The 12,938-nt window shown below is 46.7% G+C and overlaps 1 protein-coding gene across 2 annotated transcripts in view; it reads right to left on the bottom strand.

The window, feature by feature from the left end:
* The window catches only part of LOC143426173 (uncharacterized), an 87,298-nt gene that overhangs the window by 26,010 nt on the left and 48,350 nt on the right, over positions 1-12,938 (bottom strand). Inside the window, exon 3 of one of the 2 annotated variants that reach the window (XM_076899409.1) lies at positions 12,545-12,701. The gene's annotated coding sequence lies outside the window, so the exon portion shown is untranslated. Of the gene's footprint in view, positions 1-12,544; positions 12,786-12,938 lie in introns of those variants that run through there. The other variant, XM_076899408.1, reaches the window with a different exon arrangement.

The raw sequence follows: 12,938 nt of genomic DNA, 5'->3' as shown, positions 1-12,938 counted from the left end.
AAAAGTTAATCAACGCATACGAAATGATTCATACATCACCGAAGAATTTGATAAATCCGCCAAGGACCAGGGAACGCAGGATTCATCTGACGACCTCGAGATGAAAATCCACCCCTGAAAAGAATCTCGAGGGAGAAGAAGGAGAACGCTGGAGTGATATCACGCAGGCGTGCATAGGCGATAGACACGCGAGGCTCGAACGAACTCGCGGAGGAACAAAGCGCGCTCGAGCGAGCGAGATAACCCTAAGGGGTTAAGGGTTGCGTTTCACGATCGATGGTATCACGGAATCGGGATCGTGGCGATGCGATAACCGTCTCTCTCTCTCTCTCTCTCTCTCTCGTGATAACGTGCCGCCGCCCCTCCATCGTGCTCGCGATATCGGTATCCGGTTTGTCCTTCTCGGTTCGCTGGATCGTTCGCTGCGTAATATCGCCGCGGTTATCACGATGGTGCCGTTACATCGCGATAACCGCGCGCGGTGCGTAAAGTGGTCCCGATAAGCGGGACCGCTCCGAGCAAATGGTTTCCACGGTGAGCCAGATTTTGGGCCGACGAGCGTGCACGCCTTGAAACGGGGTTAACCTGTTTCGCGCGGTCGGATATTTTCGGTTCCTACGGCCATTCGCGGGGGATCGCTCGATATTTATCTGACAACAGCGCGGCGCGTGGTATGCCTTGAACTAGGGGTGGGTTTCGAAGCAATATGAGTATTGGTTTTTTAATCTTGACGGAGTCGAAGATCAACAGAGGTGGGTTAACTCTCGTTGCGGCGCTTACGAATGCGGGTTCTTCATCTGGGAAGCGTAATTCGTACAATTTTTGTAACATTTCTTATGGAGGCGGATGGCCTTCGAAGTGATTTTTAAATATAATGTTCAATTGATATATTCACTAATTATGCGCATACCAGACGTTCCGTACGATTAACTCGTAATGAAGTTTGCCCGAAATTTCGTTGAACCGGATAGACACGCGCGGACGTTAATTTTATTGACTGCGCACGCGATGAAAGCCTCGATTGTGTAATAACGTAATTTACTGTTAATTCATAAATAAATGCAGCCAGCTAGCGCATATACGTCAGTCGGGGTAAGAATACAGAGCGGAAGGGAAAAAAGTAATACCGCGAACGTTATCAGACGTTGGCGAACTACGTAATTGTATCGCGCTCTCTTATGTTTATCTGCAAACACGTGGCAGGGACAATAAAGTACACGTCGATGTGTACACCTCGAGTTTGGAAAAAAACGAGGGCGATAGAACGACGATCTCGCAATCGATCGCCGCGCCGTAGAAAATTGGTTGCATCGTAGTTGATCAACAACGAAACTAGTCGCGTAGATAAATTGCTCGGCTCTCTACGAATGGGAATCTAAATTTAAACCAGTCGACAATATTGACAGCAAGATACAGCGATCAGCGGAATGATGCTGCGTTTTTCGTCAGAGTCGTACGACTTTCTCAAGAACCCGGTTGCTTTCGATTGTTCGCCTTATCAGGCTACGGTTAATTATCTTCACGTGTGATCGTTGTAAACTCCTCGATCGGTCTACGTGATTAGTCGGCACGCGGAACAGCTACTTATGGCATTACGGTTTCATGCGTTCGTCGAAATCTCGTTATCGAGCAATATTACTGACATCACAACTTTTGGAAATTTTTCGATGCTTGTTCAGTGATTAGAGAAATTTCGTTAAAAGCGACACGACGTCGAACGTATCTCGAATTCGATATTGTATGTCACGGTTAAGTAAACGCTTAACTAGGAAATTTCAATTAGAAATCTCGAGGTGGCGAGCGAAACGAGGAGGATCCTCGAGGGTGCTCGCGGAATCGATATAAAATTACTAAGTACCGAAGTAACGGCACAGACGGCACCAGAAGATCGGTGAACTTCGTGAACACGACTCCGAAATGCATCACGTACCGTACGTACAACCACTTATCTCGAGCGTGATCTCAGCGGGTTTTCTTTCTTTTTTCGCGTTTCATTACGATTCTTTTACGACCCCTCGTTCCCGTGCTAGGCGGCGTAAAGCGACGCGAGCGGAAAACAACGGGCCACGCGGATCCATTAAGTTTTACGCCGTTCGCGTCGTCCGGTCTTATCATCAACGACTCGCGGGATTACGTAGCACCGTGGTGATAACGATACCCACGAAATTCCATCAATAAATTTATCAGCCGCGCGCAATAGCCGCCACGTTTACCTCGGAATCGCTGATAATACACTTGACGCGTTGACGTCCCTGCACTTTTCGCTACGCGCGTGACATATTTTTTTTCGAAATTATGCCAAAGACACTTGGAGGACATTTTTAACGAGCCGTTATTACGGGCCATAAATCGTTATCGTTGAATTGCGGTTACCGTCGTATCCTGTTTGCCATCGAAATATTTTCGACGCGTTTTTAGTGGAATTTAATTACGCCACGTAATTACAGTAGGCTTCATCGAAAGGTACACCTTCAACAATTAATGCGATATTTTGATTTTGACAACCGTCCTTTTGTCACTGTCGCGCTGCGATCTTACTCAACGCGAAGGAATTCGGAGGTCGTTCTGGCATTTCGACGAAATTAATTTTCTATTTGCCGTGAATAGCGTATAACCATCCTCGATATCATTGGCGAGGTATTCTCTGAATTATTGACCTTTAACGTACCACCGCGTCATCGGCTGCGAATAGATCAAACGCGTGTGTAGTTGGCCATTATTTCAATGATATCTGTATAAAAATAGTCGAGGGAAATGTCACCCTTCCGAGGATGTTGCTGTGCGCTCGTCGAGAATAGACGACTAATTAATGGCAGGAATTTTTGAGACTCACGTTGTTGGTCGAATGTCAAGATAACGTTGACATTTCTAAGTTGTAGTTCACGCAAACAATTTCGGTTACCAGAAACCCGCGAGGGCACGCTGACGAATCTGGCAACAATATTGGCGAGCCGTCAAATCGGTTCTCCAAAATGGCGAGCACTCGCGATCGAGAATGCGGCGCGCCTGCCAAGGCAAATAACGACTAGCTTGTTGCCCTATTCAAATTTTGAATATTATTCCACCTTGATTCTGATAACGCCTACGTTTCACGAAGATTCCAGTCCTCTATTCAGAGATCCCAAGGATCTGTTTCGACGGATAATCGACGAATAGATAGGGATTTCTCGAGGAAACATCAATCCACGCTCTCTTCTCGTTATTATTGTCGTCGTAGTATGCGATACACCTAATCTTCTCGGCTATTTTCAACATTTGAGCTACGCTATCTCGGTTTACCAGATGGCTGAAATAATTTTGAAGCTCGGGGTAAAGTCGAACGCGTCCAGGCGACAGTCCGTAACGAACGGGACATTTTTGAACGATCTTCCTCTTTATAAGTCGCTCGAGAGTCCGTGACGAGGGCGTAAGGGCAGCGAAAGGCTTCGTTTAAAACCCGACGCGAAGCACCTGGCTTGCTATAGCCGATAATGCTTATGCACGATTTGCTTCGATCACTTTGAACTTGGAGGGTCGCGTAAATCGCATGGAAAACGGGCTAGTGGGTCATACTCGACGGCACTACGCTACATTCCGTGGCACACGTTAAACGTGCCGCAGAATTTTCCTCCGTTTATCCACTTTTACTTTTACGTGACATCGAGTAAACTGCGCCACGCACCAATGGCGCCACGTTTTCGCCGCGTTTACGCCGAGTATGTGCTCGCGTTGGCTCACGGGTTACGATTCAGAGCTTCTTTCTCCAACGTCGAAGATGGACGCCTTTTATTTTCTAACGCGAACATTATCCAGCGAATGAAATTTCTATCGCAACCTTCCCAAAGCAATTTTGCAACAGATGTTATATCCAGTGCTATTTTAAGGACTGAATAAGAAGCCTCGCAGAGGAAAATCGTAAAGTGAAAGTCTTAATTTTATATCCTTCATCCAGTGGAACAAGAATTAACGGGATAATTGCGATGAAAGTGGCAATTATCACTGTGCAATGCGAACTGAAATGTCAACCATAGTAATTCCAATCCTTGAAACAGTGAAAAACAATAGACGCTGTTTTCGAAGAGCCCTCATTATTCATACGCACAGCGAATCCTCGATAGAAAAGGTATCGCGGTTCGATCGTAGCCTCACGAACGCACCCATTCGAGACGTGTCCGGTTCGCTAAGCAGGCGTTCTAATAAACTTAATAAACGTAATCGGACTGCGCGCACGTGTGTTAGCCGACATCGTCGCTCAAGGGGGTTCCGTGTGGCGTGGAGGCGAAAATAAAGACGCTCGTCACGTAACCCTAACGAAAATGTCGCGGCCTGAAACGTATTACATGTCCGCGCATTAGAGCCGACAAGTTCGAGCACGAAACCGTCGCGGAGCCGCGTATAATTTCGATCGCGCGGCGGGCAACGATAAAACAGGGCGAAATTGCCAAAGCAAACACAGAGGGGGGGCAGCAGACGACGACGTACGCGGTGTTACACGGTGTCGAGGGTTGAAATTACGTTCCGACTAAAGGCCGGCTCGAGATTCGTTTGGCAACCCTGTCATTTGCCTCGAGGGCCCTTAACGAGCCGCGGCCCAACCTTCCTCTTCATCGCGCCGCCCTCGAATGAAAAAAAAAAAAAAATATATATGCAACCCCTCACCGTGCTGGGGAGCCAAGGTGGAATAAAAGCTGTTACACTCGGTAACGAGCACGGAACAAGCAATAACGTCGCATGGAAATTTATTACGGTAAACACAGCCGCATCCCCTCGCGCCGCCGTTACTCGTCGCGATCGCGAGCTGTAATACGCGCTCGAAATAATTGCCCGCCGTTCCCTTTTTCATCCCTGCTCCGTTTGCGCCGCTGGCAAAAGCCGCTTTCGAGACGAGAAGCTTCGGTTGCTCTTCCTACCTTTTTTCTCGCCCCCTTTTTATCTTTTTCGCTGGAAGGTCTTCAGTTTTAGTCAGATTGGGTTCCGCGATAAACGGATCGCGTGGTATCTTCTGCGGCAAAGTAGCGGGTCTGGCTCGATTTATGAAGCAGCCGCGTATACTTGTCGGACTTGCTGAAATTATAGTTTCGCCGCTTTAACAGAGTTACGACCGTGTAACCTAATAATCGATAAACAATAAAATTGATACAGCGATAGTACATGAAAAAATTCGCAGTTCCTTTTCTTTCGCGTTCTCGATGGCGAAGGTCGATTAAAAAATTGACAACGAATCGCCGCTTCGGCATTTTACACTCCTGACATGGTGGAAAGGAACATTTGCATACAAATAAAATTGCTGAAAGCTATCGTCGTCCGCTTAAACTGCATACTAAAGTTAATACGAAGCCTAGGCACCGTCCAATAAATCCAACTTCGTTCTACAGTCCGCCTATAACTCGGCTTTTTCACTGGAGATTAACGAGTCGAAGTTTCAAGTAGAAAACTGCCGTCACTGATCGGACCGAGCGCAACGGTGCACCGGGTAACTTTCGACCTCGCCTCAGCAGCAGTTTACAACCGATAATTCTTTAATACCCGTACTTGGTAGTAGGTTTATGGATTAAGGAGCAACTTTTACCGTTTCATAATCGATTGCATAAACCAACCAGCGGCGACGGATCGTTACGTTCGTTTCTGGCTCGGGATATATCGCAGCGTAGGAGAAGCTTCGAGGGAAATAGGTCGAGGAAATCTGCGGGTGCTGTCGAATCACAGGGACACTCGAAATCGATCGTCAAATTGAGAGAGAGAGAGAGAGAGAGAGAGAGAGAGAGAGAGAGAGCTCAAACGATTTTTGCCAACAATACCAGCGGCCTATAAAACCACACCAGATACAACCCCTCTCTCTCTCTCTCTCTCTCTCTCTCGTGCTTGGCTTCGTTATATTGGATTCTGCGAATCAATAAACCTCGCTTGCGTCACGAGCATGCTGATCCTAATGCAACGAGGTTGCAACGCGTGTCCGTACGCTTCGGTACAAAACGAAGGATGGTTCGGCTCGTTTGTCGAAAACGATGCGAACGTGTTAGCCGCGTTCTACGAATCACATTTAAACCCCGCATTCTCCGCAAAATTGTTGAATCGGTTTTTAATAGAGAACGAGGCGCGTATTTTTTCCACCAAATTGTGAAAGCTGTTTGTTTCCCGTGTCTTCTGTGTATATATTATTTTCACGCGTATTGCCACTTGTACATCGTCGTTTAAGTGGTTTTTAGTCGACTTTTCACAGCGAACTGTTTTTTTAGACTCACGCGGGTAACAATAAAACGTCTATAAATATGTAGGCAGAGAGCAGGTAGGCTCGGAGGGATCGATAAAAAGCCGATATGCAAAACACCAGTATTTATTTTCGAACCATCGCGTTGTTTCAGATTTTTGATCAAGTTTGTTCAGTCCTGTCTGTTGTAAGACAAAATATTTTCCGCTCCGCCTCGAAACCGTAGCAGTTTTCGCGAGAGGAACCTGGCGCGCGCGGATGGACTGAAAGTGCTTCCTATCGACCAAGGATTAAATGGTAACTAACGAGGTAACGAAATGGAATCGCCCACGCTGCGACGGGAAATGCCAGGCCCGGTGCAAAGGTCACCACGAGCCACCGGCAGTATTTAAGAATTACAACCTTCGACGGGGAGGAAGGGAACCGGAGGTAAGCGATATGTCAAACAGAGGTCACGGATGACAAATACTAAAAACGGAACACTGCCGTTAAATGTCACTGCTTTCACCATTGACTTCGTAACGAAGTTGGATGGCCCGATGAATAAAACGAACTTTTATACGTTTTACATAACACTGGTAATAAAGGATGAATCAATCAGAAAACGTATAACGCTATATTCTCTCGTAGATCCCACGAATTTTACCATCCGCTGAGCCCTCGACCGTTCCCTCCGCCTTGTCTCGAGACCATCCGCGAACTTCGAAATAACCGCGCGACCTTTGAAACGCTCTCGAGAAGATGCTTGAAATTTCCCGCAAAGAGAAGGTGATCTTTATACATACGTAAGTTACACGCGGGGAGGGAGCACTTCATACTTTAAAATAGCTTCTTTCCATGGAACCCGGCAAACTTTTACCTTCAATTTCCCGACCCTCGTTTTCACCCTTTCTCCGGGTTGAAAAGTAACAAAACTCGCGCGATCCGTGAAATACGTGTTCGCGGGGGAAAGATTTCTCATCCGGAGCCCTTTCAGGTTTCACTCGGCGCTGGGAAAACGGGAGGACCAAAGAGCCGTCCCTCCGCGGGGCCAATCGAAAAACGGCGGCGGTCCACCAAGCAAAAAGCCCGTGGTACGCGTCCGGAATGAAGCACCGGCGAACAATGCCGCGCTCGCTTTCAGCGTTATTCTTGGCCGGCCTGAGGGCCATCCTGAAGTTGATGGATCGGCTGGTGACGCGTGAAAACCGATCGTTCGCGCTTCCGTGAACGAGGCGCTCGCGTTCGACGTTCGGAGCAAGATGTATCGCGGTACCAGTAGAATGCGCCGCGAGACGCCTCGTGAATTAAGAAGCGCGCGCCTCGAGGCCAGGTTACCCCTTTCAACGCCATAGACAGACAGCCGAGAAAGCATCGCTGTGAAAGCAGAAGGAAATGGTTTTTCTTATATCTCACTGTCGACGAATGAGTTTTCCCTTCGAACGAATTTCCTCCTTGCAATTTAATTAAATTCACTCGTTTCAAAAGCAATCGACAGATGTACCGAGAATTATTCTATAACGTATTTTATATCGTACTCAATCGTATTTAGAGAATTTTCGTTAAGTCGTGCTGTATGGAATTAGTGTTACAAAAAAGATTGTCGTCATTTTGCACAGTGCTGCTCAGAGTATTTCGTTACAAAAGAGTTAATTGTATTTTATATTTGAAAAAGGTATATTGTCAAGCTCGTTTTCGTCGTACTTTTTGAAAAAAATAAGTCAACAGTGTGTGACACGTGTAGACCATTCAGCGCTGCGAGTGTAAACCGTGCTGTACGACTCGAAAAGCTCAAGCTCTCGTCGTCGAGCCCCGACGATGAAAAGGTTTGTCTGTTTTCTTGCGGTCGTCAGGCTGTTTGTTGTTCCTCGTCCAGGTTCAACAAATACAGTAGCGTCAGTTTCGGGCTCGTGCTTTTAATTAATACGCGAGTACGTGCATGTCCCGTGGCAAAAGGCTCGCATTATCGCGTCCACGAGATATTTGCGCGGCGGAGACTTTTTAGTTTTGATGCCGCGTCGACCGCGAAGAGCTTGGCAAAGAGATGAGCCTTGAAGATTCCGTGCAGCGCAAAGTGATAAAAAAAAACTTTAAACCGTTGTGTCGCATTCGGTTCAAGGAGATTGCAACTTTTACGCTCGTGACTTTAAGGACTGTAAATCATTATCTTGATCACATTTAATTAATCGTTCTCTCTCGCGTTGTATACGGTACATAATGACAGGGAATGAATTACGCACGCGTTTCTCATACGAGCAGCTAATATTAATCACGTACTTATGTTTTTACCAGTTTTACCGTTTTGCACTGCTCATCGGGCCATAAATCATATCGAAAGAAAGTACTCCGTTAATTTCGCAAGAGAAATGCAAACTTTCCACCCTTCTCGAGACATTGCGATCCGTTATAAAAATTGACAAACTTCGTCGTGTCTTAATTCGTTGCAATGGCGTGGCGATAGAATCGAGTAATCATGGAACTCGCCCCTCTCGCAATCTGATCGTAAAGAAATCAACTTTTTCGTTCGCAGGGGTGCCAGGGTTTTTGCTTCGCGGAAAAACCGTGAGAAATCGCACCGGGCCGTTCAAACAGGAGCCAATTCTTCGCTCGACGTGAAAGCTGACGCTGATTTACAAGGCCAATGGCGTTTATCTCGGCGGCAAAGTCTGCGAAACGAAACGAAGGTCCGAGACCCTTTTAAGGTTTGATAGACGCGCTGTTTCTCACCCTGTTTCGTCAGGGGAGATGTTGGGAGAGGGGGTGTGAGATAAACGCGGATGGAGAACGCGCGAGCGGATGCGATGGGAATTCGACTTTCGTTTCGCAACCCCCGTAAAACGTGTCTACACGCGTTGCTTGATGGCCTAGTAAACGGCGAATGTGTCGGGAAAATTTATTTTGATCACGGGGGTGAATGAATTGTAGCGTCAGCGGGAACCTATCCCTTTTCCTTTTCTGTCTTTTCGCCGGCAGATTTCGTGTTTTCAGGCTTTTTTCCATGCTCGCAGCTCGACGGATTTCCTCGTAAAAATGCGTATACGGAACCACCACCCCTATGGGGATTGAATTTGCATTATCGTCGAAATCGTTCGAGCGTGAAACATGCAGCAAAAAATGCTGACCATTTATCGCTACTCGTCCATACTACGATTGTGTTTCGAATACTATTTAGTACTTCCTATTTAGTGGGGCCTTCAAAATTTACACGTCAAACATCAACGATGTACAACTCGCTTATACAATCCACCAACAACAGCGTAATTGAAAAGAAGTCGCAAGGCCAAACGTGTCTTCTTTACTACGAATAGTCACAGACGCATTCGTGATCTTCGATAGTCGGTTTTCCAACGCGATGGTAATGTAGTAGACACACGAGCTTGTCGAATCGTCGCGCGATAATTATCGGAGGACACTAATTACGAGGAGATGCGGAGTTGGTGGAGCGTACGATTGATTTTGTACCCAACCCCCTTTTTTCCGCGGAGACTGCTTTTAATCTCGCCTCCACCCGTCGCAGAGTAACGTCGCGACTGGAATTTATCGCCAGCACGAATTCTCGACCTTCAATAACGGCATATTAATTTTTGGCTGGCACCCGGGGGACGTTCGAACCCCCTCGTTAATTACATCGAGATTTCTCGCCGCTCTCAGGCTTGGTTTCACGGCACTTTATGCCAGTATAAATTGAGTTTAAGGGTACCCACCTCTACATTGCTTCATTCAAAAGTATTTTTCATGCGCTGTGTTTCATTGGTTAACGATACTTGAGAGAATAAAATATCCCAGGAATTGTTAATCTTCTTCGCGCAGTTCTCAACGATAACGATGATATCAATATTTCGCATTATCTAACATCAATGCTGAACCCAATTCTTAGATTTCAATTTCCATCTTTCGTTCTGAGTTTGTTCGATACGTTAAGCAGATTAGATCAGCGAAACATTCAAAAAGTCATCCTCTCCGCCACCTGAATGGTATCCAAAAGGTCGACACGAGAAAGAGAGAGAGAGAGAGACGAGGGTGCCAGGGGCCAGTTCTGGCTGGTATGTTTGCGCAAGCCTCGAAAGCTTTATTTGCACGGCGAGATTTTCCAATTAAACCGTGATTAATCCACGTGACGAATGCTTAGGGTGGAATGTTTACGGCGCAAGGGAAATAAGTTGCCGGCGTGGAGTGCGGCGAAAATCGATACACACAGCCGGTGGGTTGGCTAGGGTTTGGGCGATGGGCGCAGAGGAATCGACGATAATCTGATTTCGATGGACGGCACGAGTTGGATAATTCGTTCGCCTCGTGCCACTAGAGAGATGAAGGGGTAGGAGTGGTACCAGTGCATTTCTATCTCGGCTCTCTCTCTCCCTACCGTTCGCGCTGTTTCCATCCCCCTTCTCGGTCAACGACGGGGGAGTATTGAATTCCGTTTTCCTCGATTCACGTGACGCGAATCGCGAAAAAATTCGTGCTGCGCCAAGGAAAACCGCCTCGCGATCGTTCGGGGCCATTTCGCGTTACGACGCAATAGTGGAAACGATGAAATTAGAGCGGCTATTTGTGCCGTGGCAATTTTCAGCGATCACAAACAACGTCTAATTAGACGAGATCCCGATTTACTTTCCGCTATATGGTGCTACTAATGTGATCGGAGTTAGAATCACTTTGCGAAAATTTTCCATCATTTTCCAAGTAGAAGCTACGTCGGTGTACGAGTATGTTTTCTTCTCGCAGGAATGTTGAAGCAGAGTTATTAATTGTTAAGAATTGTAACGGTAATCGTATGCAGTGGAGATAGAAATGGTGATTAAAAGCGTCGCTTCGAACGGCGTCTGATAAATGATCGTCCCGCGTTAAGTAGCGCAGTTATATCGTTACATCGAATTAGAACATGAAATGTAAAGCAGCTGGGCTTTTTTCTTTTATATCAAAAGAGCGTTTCGTTCGTGCGAGATAACATCGTCTCATTTGTGTAAAGTAACGCAAGGTTTGGAGGTATGGCAATAAAGATGCGCGAAACGCTGTTTCCTTAATTACCCAGCGGCGTATGGAAAGATGAACGTCGGAAGGATATCAAAGGAATTATTACATTGTTTCGCAATTTGCTTACGATGCGCAAAAGAGAAACGGGGAACGCCGGCTAATAGCTTCGCGAAAACACCTACGCGATGGAAAACAAATTTTCCGCGCCGTTCCACGCGCCGTAGCGGGCCGTCCGCGAACCCATTTCGAATAATTAATTCGTCAAACACGAACTGGTAACGGCGTCACGTCATCTGGTATAGTGTCTGTGACCTTGCTATTATTGTCGCACTATTTTCGTAAGCAGCACGAGCAATCTGACGGGGATAAAACGCGCAAAAGCTCTACCGCCGTTTCGACCCATTAATACAGTGACGCGGCTAATCTGTTAATTCGTCGAGCGCATAGAACGCGTCAGGTGATCGATGATCGCGAATGGAAATCGCCGTTTCCGCTCTGAGGATAAAAAAAAAGCTCGTCCCAGACAGCGTTGCGACCTTAACGGAATTTCTCGTAATAGGCATGTTTATTTGACGTAATACCGACCGACTGAGTCACCGTGATCGTTCCAGATCGCGGCAACCTTGAAGAAAAGCGAAACGGCTCGCGACAAAATACTATTTCCAGGTCGATCTACCGAAACGGCGATATTTGTTTACTCTTTCAGCGAGGAAATGTTTCGCGGCGGATGAATCATGTGAATGAGTCGGATTTTTGCAACGCTACAAGGCCATTAAATTTCTTTCGCCGGGAAAATACTCCGCTTTAACACGCGATACACGGTAAATACGTTTCCGAGTTCAATTTCACGCTGACACGCCACTGACATATATATATATTTAACACGTAACTACGTAAATAAGAACTTTCGCGATGTTTCTAGATCGAACTTTCTTTCATACAGATCACTGCTACCGTAAAAGTTTCTTCTCGACTCGTAGAATAGAAATAGATCTCGAACAAGATCGAGAGCGAAACGCCTGACGCGATGCTTGAAAAAGTTGGCGCATTTTAAAAACATCGAGGCAATCGATTCGATGTATCGAACGCTATGGCCGCGAAATTATCGAATCGAGCGCGATTACTGCGCCACAGTCGCGGCAACGTGCCCTCGAACCGGTATCATGTCGGACGTACTTCGATCGCGTAATAAATTACGGAATTTATATCGAGACGTGTTTCGCGCATTTATTATGTCAGCCACGTGACGCGGTTCGCGTGTACACAGAGTGGTGGTAAAAGGAAAAAAGAGCGATTGTCGTCGTTTTAATTTACACGGATTGCGCTTATACGTAGACGACAGGCGAGCCGTCAGCAGTGCCCTCGAACGCATAAGTGAGAAGCGAAGAAGTGTTCGGTACTCACGTGTCTTTTACGGGCCAGCAAACGTTATTCTCGCCCCTCGAATGAAGCACGAAAGCACGAGAAGCGATGTCAGCGAGAGATCACTGGTTCCGTAACACCCTTGGAATATCCTTGTCGACTGTTATCCACACTCCTCCTCTCACCGTGCTCCGTTTCCCTGCAAGGTATGCCACCAGGTATGTATCTCCTCTTCTCACACTCTCTTCTTTACCAACTCCGACGAAGTAGCTCCAAAAAGAACAGGCTTTGTCACTCGCGCAATTGGTTCTCACTACGCGGGTCCCGGACACGAGTACGATCGTGACGTAAGGTTATGCGTATCGGCGCCGCGAGATGCGTCCCGTGTTACAGGTTACGTATAAAAGTAAAAAAAGAAAGACGCGAATGCTTGGAA

Source organism: Xylocopa sonorina, chromosome 8 (assembly GCF_050948175.1).
Source record: "Xylocopa sonorina isolate GNS202 chromosome 8, iyXylSono1_principal, whole genome shotgun sequence".
Classification (NCBI taxonomy): domain Eukaryota; kingdom Metazoa; phylum Arthropoda; class Insecta; order Hymenoptera; family Apidae; genus Xylocopa; species Xylocopa sonorina.
This window is presented reverse-complemented; position numbering and strand designations above follow the sequence as displayed.